We start from the raw sequence: 10,767 nt of genomic DNA, 5'->3' as shown, positions 1-10,767 counted from the left end.
CCTAAGCGTCTTAACGGCACTGCCTCGTCTTTAGCAGAAACTGAGCGCAAAACCCTACAAATAATCCCAAACCAAAGCAAGAACAAATAGTACATCCAATAACAGAATTGACCTCAGAAGCTAATTTTGGAGTTTCCAAAACATCCTCGAGCCTCACAGCTTGATTCGCAGTGGAGACTCAAGTCTCTATACTGATACTTAATTCAGAAATCCCTCTCGAGGGTAACCATCAGTTACCTAGGACATTTATTCTAATTTCAAACAAATAACGGGGTTGGTGGATCCACACCGGCTCATGGAGACCTCTAGGTTTACCTTGTATACTTACCTCCTGGCCAAATGTCACGGTAGCTAACCGAACCAAATAATAACATTTTACAATGGAGCATAAGCACCCATAGGATCGTTCAGACTCCTAAGTTACCCGCTATACGTATCTCCTGGACAATTCTCACGGTCACAAACCGTATAAAAATAACATTTTATAATAGAGCATAAGTACTTCTAGGATCGTTCAGACTCCTAGGTTATTTGCTATACTTATCTCAAGGGTCCCCGACGTAACTTGGACCACCAGTATACAACATCTCATATAGAGCGTAAGCACTCCTAGGATCGCTCAGACTCCAAGGTTACCCAGTATACTTACCTCAAAGGTTTCAGACATACATTGAACCGTCGATATATAATATCTCATGTGGAGTGTAAGCACCCCAAGAGACTGTCTCCCAATGCGCCCCTCTCTCTCTCTCTCTTAAACTAGCGTATAAGCCCTACTTCTAGCAAGTAATACAAAAATAAACTGACTATAAGAGAAATTAGATAAAAATTGATTTTATTTTAATAAGATTATTTTATCCTATTTTTTGAAAAAGTTAGGGTTTTGGACCTCTTTTTAATTTTTCTTAAACAAAACTATTTAATTACTAAAATATTACTCCTTAATATTCAATTAACCTCAATAATCATGTAGTATGTTAAACTCAATTTTTATAATTACCAAAATTAAATTATATTTTTCTTAGTTAAATACTTGGAAAATTTTCACTTTTCCATAAGTAATAATTTTATAAACCCTAAGTAGCTTAGTTTAGAAAGTTATAGTTTGAAAAATATAGCTCTAAAAATTCTTAAACTTTGTAGAATTAAACTTGGCTACTCCAAGAAGTTCCTTGCCTAATTTCATACAAAAATAATATTTTTTACTCAGTGAAATCTATTTTTCAGAAACCTCTTTTTAAAACTGCCTAAAAATAGACCAATCTTTTTAGTGAACTTTGGGAATCCATAAAATCTATTTAGTTCATTATTTGGGTATGAAAATTCTTAGTCCCATAGTAGGATATGTAAGCACTATTAATACTAAAAATTAGGTCATTCGAACCATTATTACTTAGTGAAATGGGTTCCCCAAAATTGGATGTCCAGAAACTATTTTGAGCTTCCAGAATTTTTGTCAAACTTTGCAAATTCATAACTCTCAACCTATTAAAAAGGCTGAGAGTTATTGTCCCCTAGCACAATAACAATATCAAAATAATGTTCACTCCAAAAATCAGCCAAAAATTCAATAATTTTCCCATAGAAATTATTGCCAAACTCGGTTGTTTACCTAGTTTTTGAAAAGATATTTTCCAGATTACATAATTTTTTTTGCATGAATCATATCTTCGTAATTTCAAAACCTTTTTGCACGTTTCTACACATTATTGACATCTAAACATCTTAAAATACAATGTAAAACCAAGAGAATTCATAATAAAATTCATATAGGATTCGCTTGACCCATTGGAATTCAAGTCTTAAACATTTTCTCACATAAATCAAGGCTTTTACCTAGGGAATGATGGATTACATCACTAATAATTATCCAAACCCTTATGCATTTATAATCAGCCTTCAAACAAACATTATCATAGTTCCAATAATCAATTAAGACACATCAAAAAACTATAACATGTCGGTTTCATTAAGAACTCAACAAGAATTCAACAAAAACACATTGGAGGTGACCATTGCCTTCTGTTGACTTTGGTTTGGATTTTGGTGTCCCCTAGAACCTTGAATTCCTTGCTCAGCCCTTAGTCTGAATATATTAACTCCCCGTAAGCCCCAAAATCAGATTACACCACTATATAAACTAAGCCAAGTGCACAAACTAACCAAACACAAAACTTTGACAAAGTTGGTCTAGCTTTTACCTTTTGATGATCTAGCTTGCCTAGTTCCCCCTTAGCTTCAAACTAGCACTGAAGTACTTAGAATTAAGTTTAGGATAGAAGAATGATGAGAAATGAGATGTTTGTGAAGAAAAATTTCAGAAAATTGGGGCCATAAGGCAGTCGGCCATGTAAGGGAATTGGAGAGAGAAATAGGAGAACTTAGAGCTTAAGTTTTACAATTTGTAGATAATAAGGTTTTTTCTTACATTTTTTTAATATTTATATGTGGTAAAAAAATTAAAATGAACATCCAACCCTTCTTTCTGCCACCTCACTCTAAGCCAAATCAACTTTTGATTAGTTTCTAATTAATCCAACTTAAACTCAATCAATCTTAGACTACCGATATTTTCCTCCAAAAAGTTACCATGTAGTAATTTTCCCCTTAATTCCCTAATTGAGATTTTTAATATAGGATAATTAAATTAAATAGGCTTTGACATCTAATTTAATTTAAGTGGTCACACTTCTATATTTTTAACTCAAATAATTTAAATTAGTCAAAATCTCATTTTTGGCTAAAAATGTGCATTTTTCACAAAAATACATTTTAAAGTTTTTTCATACAAAAATCAAACTTTTTGACCTTAATAAAAATTAATCAAATAATTTATTGCCCAATATTATTTTGTCATAACTATGCTTCTAAAATAACGATTATCTAAGAATTTACCCGATTAGGGTTTCTAGTCCGAGACCGAAATGTGTAGTTTGTCGCCAAACCGCACATATCACACTATGGCTAACACTCACAACATGAATTTTTTTTTTCAAGCACATATTATCATTCATAATAATATTCATATACACCTCACCACCCTATTCTTAGATACTCGTAAGTGCCCGAAACATTGGATGTTACAATCTAAGTCTATGTATTCGATACAATATATTTTTTTAAATCTCTTAATGAGGGCCTTTTTTATAGAAGTTTCTTGGAGTACAAGTAAACCCATGTCTGTTACATGAGATATACACAACAATATACATATATATTTCTTTCTATCTATGGCATCATGATTCTGCTGCAAATCTACACAAGTACTGGTGGTTAGGTAGTAATCCTAATGTTGTCCGACAAGGTGGTCTCGTGGTGGTAGTGGTTTGTACACTCTACATAGTGTCAGCAAGATCTCAGGGATTTGATATGTGTCTCGTTGCACACCTTCTTTGAGGGTGATATACTACCTAAGAATCTATAATATTGAAGAAGTAAAACAAGATTTAAAGAAATAACAAAGAGCAAGTAAAAGAATCACACCAAGCAATTTTTACAAGGTTCACCACTACACAAAGTAATGGCTAATCCTTGGGACCTAGTCCAGACAAAGAATTCCACTAAGATATAAATTGCAAGTTCTACACAGTATCTCTGATTTTACAACCAAAACAGTAAATCAACTATACTTGTCTTTCTTGCAAAATTCCTTAGCTTGATCTATTTGAATCTTTACACTTGAACTCTTGCAGATCTACCTTTCTTCCAATACTCAGCCTGACGAACAATCACAGCTAGCCATGGATGAACACCCTCTGAAGATCAAGTTCTTCAACCTGTAAAAGAAAGACAACGAAAACAAACCATACGAAAAACCCACAAAAACTCACCCAGCTAAGAAAATCAATTAACCCATTTATAGATCTGAGTTCTAACCAACTCAAATACCCAGCCATACTCAAAACAGAAAATCGTTAGGAAAACTAATTAACTCAGCACACACTAACAACTCGAAACCTAACACCACAGTCACATTAAACAAAGCCACGTAAGGAAATAGACAATTAAAACAATATCCAACTGCCAGATGCAACTGGCAAAATAGCAGATGAACCGAAATACTGTCAAAATACAAAATACAGATGGAACTGAAAAACTAACAGATGAATCATGAAATTTCCACAATACAAAATACACAAAGTAAGACACTTACATTCTTAAAAGCCACTTCCATTATCAAGGGTATAATTATTCTTGTGACAATGAAAATAGTCCTCATTCTCATTCTCACGAGTCCTTCGTTAGGGGCTCAAATACGAGAATGAGAATTAGTCTTTCTCATCTCTAATTCTTCCCGCAAGTGTTCTATAGAAAAGAGAAAGTGGGTGTGTTCGCAAACATTTTTCTCAGGAGCATTGCTTGACTTGCGACACATGGCCTTAGTTAAATTGCTATCCATCAATTACCTCTAGTCTTCGAGGAGACTTTATTTCGTAAATACTTCAAGCTCTTTCCACGTATTAGATATTGGGTGATTTGATTTTATGCAAAATGTAACAGACTGAACAAATCATAACAAGACTCCTAACTGACTAACCAATTGGAGATTCTGATTTATGCATAACAGCCCCCCTCAAGCTGTACTTAGAGTAAGCTAAATGCAGCTTGTTACAGAGAAATTCAAAGTGAGGAGATGAGATTGGTTTGGTGAATAAGTGTTGATCTTCAGAAGAAATATAGCAGATTTCTAACTTCTTCTCAGCCAGGAGAGAGCGAACATAATGAACATCAACTTCGATGTGTTTGGTTCGAGAATGAAACACTGGATTGAGAGCTAAAGCCTGTGCACCCTGATTGTCACACCACAAAACAGGAACTTGGGTGGAGACAGAGATGCCAATTTCCTTGAGTAGAGCATGTAACCAGACCAACTCAGTAGCAGTGGAGGCAAGAGAACGATATTCAGACTCAGTTGTTGATCTATACACCGCCTGTTGCTTTCGAGAGGCCCAGCTGACTAAGTTACCACCAAGAAATAAACAAAAGCCACTGGTGGATTTACGGTCATCTAAGCTGGAAGCCCAACACTACAACAATTTTCACTTTTAATGACTCTCTATAATGACTTACACCAATGGTGTAAGTCATTAAAAGTATTCAGGGATATTTAAAGTCTAATGGTGTAAGTCATTAAAAGTTATTGTTGATGACTACCAAGGTAAGTCATTAAAAGTGGTGGGAGACGTTAATTGAAAAATATGAATATAAAATTATTTATTTATAAAATATCAGACTTGTAAGAGCATCTGACATCTCTCCTGGGAAGACGTGCCAGACATCTAACGTCTCCCCTGGGGAGACGTGCCACATGGGACGTCTCCCCAGGAGAGACGTTAGATGTCTGGCACGTCTTCCCAGGGGAGACGTTAAATGTTTGGCCTAATATATATATATTCAGCCTTTCTTTCTTCTTCCCCGAGCGCACGAACCAGAGGCGGAGAAGGGCGATTTTCTGGGCGATTTCAGGGCCATTTTTTGACGATTTTGGCCGATTTTAGGCTATAAAGTCTCATTTGAGGTAAGTTTTTATTATTTATAAGTGTTGTATAATAGTTAGGATAATTTTCATGCTTATTGTCTCTAGTTATTAAGGAATTGATATTGGGATTTTAGGGTTTATGAGTTGCGGTTATGAGTGATTTTTGGCTCAACAAAGTGGATTTAAAGCATATTTGAGGTAGGATTTCAAGATTAAACAATGTATTATAGTTAGAATGGTAGAAAAAATTATTTTTGTGCATTTTTTTAATATGATTTGTGGGTTTTATTAGAAATATTAGTTTAAAGTATGAAAAATAATTTTATGTATATTTGAGATACTATATTGTTTAATTTTAAGATGATACCACATTATTTACTATTTTTAATTTTTTATTACTATTTAATCAGAAAATTATACATTTTTAAATTAATTTTTAATGTTTGTTAAGTATATATATGTAAATATGTTTTGCTAAAATGTATTTAATAATTGTCTAAAATAAGAAAAATAATTTAATTTGAATTTTACATACAAAATAGTAATTCAAGTTTATAATGTTTGTATATATTTTTTAAATTTATATTATTATTTAATTAGAAAATTATATATATTTGTAATCTTTATTAAAATTTAAGTAGGTTATTTATATATAGTTATGTTATTTTATTGATTTAGTACTCTTTTATTAATTAATTAATTTAAATTTTTAAGTTGTGGTTTTAACAGAGATTTTTATGAGATTTTTGCCTCAAATTTTCGATTTCAAGCACACATTTGAAGTTTTTAAGTTTCTAAAATTTCAATAATAAGTTATTGTTAATCTAATTATTTAGTGAAGTTTGTTTAGTAATATTTTATTTATTAATTAATTTAGTTTTGTAGGTTGTGAATTTAATAGCAAAGTGCACTCTTTGCAAAGTGAAGTAAATTTGCTAGGAAAGACTATTAATTGCAAGTGGTACATACATTATATTCTTTCTTGTTTTAGCATTATTAAACTTTTGTTAGAGGGGTTTAAATATCTTAAATATTCATCCATAGTGAAGTAGGTTCTGAGATTAAAATTGTGTGTTTCGGTGATAACAGAAGGTTGAGAACTGTGTGTTTTAGTGAAGTAGGTTATGGAAAATTTGTTTGTGTGCTGCGGAGCTATAAGGAAGAAACTTATTGTGTGTTGTTTGAATTTTTTGACTTGTTGTTCACAGATGGTTATATCACTATTATAGGGGAAATGCTACTCGATTTTGTCTAGAATTATGTATTGTATTATTCTATTATTATATTTGTATTGTGTTGTGCTTATTCGATTGGATTTGATTAGATTGACAGATTGTTAGGTTACTAATATAGGAGAAATGCTGCCAACTTTTTCGTATGCTTATTTAGTTTTTTTTTTAAAATTTTTCATGAACATAGAAGATGATATGGATAGAAAATGGATGTCAGCGAATAGGTTATCCGTGGAATATAAAAATGGGGTCAACTTTTTTCTGACCAGTCTACCAAAGCATCCCGAGATTCCAAATAATATAGAAATTGTGCAACCTTAAGTAGCTAACTACAACTTCAATTATTTTGAAAATATATAGTTGAATTTTACTAATATTCTTTATATTAAGTATTTTTATTTAAATATTAGTGTCCATACCAACCAGACAAATGTGCTATTTGGATATTATGTGATGAGGATGTTGAAGGATTACATTGAACATCCACGACCCGGACGTTACTTGAAGAAAGAGGTATGTATATACATTTATACAAAGTTAACAATTTATTTATTATTATAGTATATATAATTAAATAATAATTAACTAATATATTTTACTTTGTATTTTTTTGTAGCTAAACACTACGCCATATACACCAACACAAATTAATGAAATGCGACAACACTGGGCGAACCATATGCTACCGATAATTGAAAGTCATCGTCCCACATATTAGTTTTTTTTTTACTTTATATTTCTTACTATATGTCTAGCTAGCTAGAATAATATTTGTTAATTTTATATGTTTAACAACAAATATTACATTTGTGTATATTTAGCTAGCAAAAACATATTATATACACATTTTTGTTTTATTAATGAAAATTCACAATTTAAATTTGCATATAATTTAGATTTTTAAATTAATATATTAAAAAAAAATATTTAATTCTATTAAAAAAAATTAATATATTTAATTCTATTAATTAATATAGTGAAAATAATTATTTAATTTTTAAAAAAAAAAATATAAAAACCTATGATGACTCCCAAGGGGAGACGTTGAATGTCTACAAAGTCTCCCCATGGGAGACGCCATAGGTACCTACAACGTCTCCCATGGGGAGAATTTGTAGACATTTAACGTCTCTCCCTGAGAGTCATCATAGGGCCACTTCAGATGGCTCCTGCAACAACGTCTCCCCTAGGGGGAGACATTAAATGTCTATAATATCTCCCCCATGTAGCCATTAAATGCTTATTTTGTTGTAGTGCAATCAACATCAGAATAAGCTTCTAAAGTTAAGACTTTTGCTGGTTTGAAATGAAGTCCAAGCGTGAGTGTCCCTTTGATGTAGCGCAATACTCTTTTGCATGCATTCCAATGGTTCTGAGTTGGAGCTTTGAGAAATTGACTCAACTTGTTCACTGTGAAGGAAATGTCTGGTCTAGTAAGAGTGAGGTACTGTAAAGCTCCAATGACACTTCTATAGATTTGTGGTTTGTCAAATGGTGGACTATCATCATGACAAATTTTATTGCCAAGAACCATTGGAGTTGGGACTGGTTTGGAATCTTAGAGGCTGGACTTAGTAAGTAACTCAGTGGCATAGCGAGTTTGGGTGAGATAAAGACCTGCAGTGGTACGAATGGCTTCAAAACCCAGAAAATAATTGACTATGCCAAGAGATTTTAAGGAAAAGTGAGAATTTAGATCATGAATCAGTTGAGCAATTAATCCGGAATTGGCTCCTGTAATTAGGATGTCATCAACATACACTAAAAGGAGTAGAGAACAGCCCTGCTTTGTGATGAAAAACAGTGAGGAATCTGAAGTGGAACACTTGAAACCCCAATGAAGAAGTGTAGATTTGAGTTGTTGAAACCAAGATCTAGGGGCTTGCTTGAGTCCATAGATTGCTTTGTGAAGAAGACACACATGATTAGGACGACTTTGATCAGTAAAACCAGTTGGCTGCTTCATGTACACTCTTTCATGAAGTTGTCCATTTAGAAAGGCATTGTTGATGTCGATTTGTTGAATATCCCAACCATAAGTAATTGCAAGGGAGAATACCACTCGGATTGTCAATGCTTTGACAACTGGACTAAAGGTATCTGTGAAGTCAAGGCCAGGTGTTTGTTGAAACCCTTTGGAAACCAAGCGTGCTTTGAATTTATCTAAGGTGCCATTAGCCTTGTACTTAGTTTTGAAAATCCACTTGCAATTAACAATGTTGACATTATCTGGGGCTGGTACCAAACTCCAGGTATTGTTTCTTAAGAGGGCATCATATTTAGCTTTCATAGCATCTTTCCAAGCAGGAATAGTCAAAGATTCTTTGACTGAAGTTGGTTCAATAGAGAGAACCTGAGTTGTGGTGGCAACTGTGTACACCTTTGGCTTGTAAATACCAAATTTTGACCTTGTTTGCATTGAATGACCACGAGGCAGTGATGGTGGAGCAGGAGGAACAAACTCAGGTGCATGACAAGTAAGAGAATCAGTATTAACAGAAATTGTATCAGGAGAGGCAACACTTACTGCTGTAGTGTGTGGAACAATACTACGAACATGTTCTACTTCAGTAGATATTGGGGTACCAGCCGTGGCAGTAGTTGAGATAGGAGAAACATGAGGAGATCTTGAAGATTCAAGTGAGTGAGAGTGTTGAAAAGGTAAAGTTGGTATGGTGGAAGAGGAAGTACTAGTTGGATTAGAGACTAAAGGAGGAGGAGATGGTATAAAAAAAGCTGGTTGTGAATGATGTTGTTTGAAATATGAAGGATGATTGATTTTATGAAAGAGTTCAGAGTAAGGGAAGTTAGTTTCATTGAAGGTTACACTTCGAGCAAAGTATATGCGACCTGTGGGGTGGAGACACCGATATCCTTTATGATTAGGTGTATAGCCTAGGAAGACACACTTGGAGGTTTTGAACTCAAATTTATGTGAGTTGTAAGGAAGAAGAAATGGAAAACAGGCGCAACCAAACACCTTTAAGAGTGTGTAATCAGGAGGATAGTGATATAAAGACTCAAACGGTGATTGATATTGAGAGACAATGGTGGGAAGTTTATTAATGAGATAGACAGCGGAAACAAATGCATCCCACCAAAAGATTAAGGGAAGTTTGGCTTGATCTAACAAGGTAAGGCCAACCTCGGTAACATGACGATGTTTGCGTTCTACTCTACCTTGTTGTTGATGTGTGTGTGGACAAGGATGCCTAAACACAATTCCTAGTTGCTGAAGTGGTTTTTGGAAAGGTCTAAATTCACCACCCCAGTCTTTTTGGAGAGCCTTAATAGATGAGTCAAATTGTTTTTCAACTAAAGTTTTGAAAAGGAGAATTGTATTAAAAGCTTTAGATTTTTGATGTAATGGATATATCCAAGAATATTTTGTAAAATCATCTACAAACAAGATGTAGTATCAATATCCTTTAGGTGACAAGTTAGGTGAGGGACCCCATAAGTCTGAGTGAATTAATTGAAGTGGTTTGGTTGTTTTAAGAGTGGAACTAGAAAAATGCATTAAATGGGTTTTGCCATATTGACAAGCTTCACAGAAATGTACATCAGATGTAGAACAATCAATATGTATTTTATTGAAAACTTTTCTCAAAACAACTTTGGAAGGGTGTCCAAGCCTATTGTGCCATAATGCAGCAAGTTTAGTGGACTGAGTACATTGAGTATTACAAGAAGGATGACAATTTTTATTGCTAGTAGTAGGAGAGAAAGAGGAAACAGAGGTGACATAGGCTGATGTTGAGTGAGGCGAAGATGGAGGGGACTTGGGAAGCACCAGCTGGTAGAGCCCTTCACAAAGTGTGCTCTGAAGTAGAACATGTTTCGTGATAAGGTCCTTAACAAAACAGAAGTTAGGTGTGAACTCTATGGATACATTATTATCAAGAGTAAATTTAGAGATGCTAATCAAATTTTTCTTAATTTCAAGAACATGTAAAACATGTTTTAGATGTAATGATCGAGAGGCATCTATGGAAGAATGTCCAATATGAAGAATAGGAAGAGAGGAACCATTACCTACAACCAATTTCTCTTTCC

The sequence above is a fragment of the Humulus lupulus genome, chromosome 3 (assembly GCF_963169125.1).
Source record: "Humulus lupulus chromosome 3, drHumLupu1.1, whole genome shotgun sequence".
In the NCBI taxonomy this organism is placed as follows: domain Eukaryota; kingdom Viridiplantae; phylum Streptophyta; class Magnoliopsida; order Rosales; family Cannabaceae; genus Humulus; species Humulus lupulus.
Note: the sequence above shows the minus strand (reverse complement) of the source record.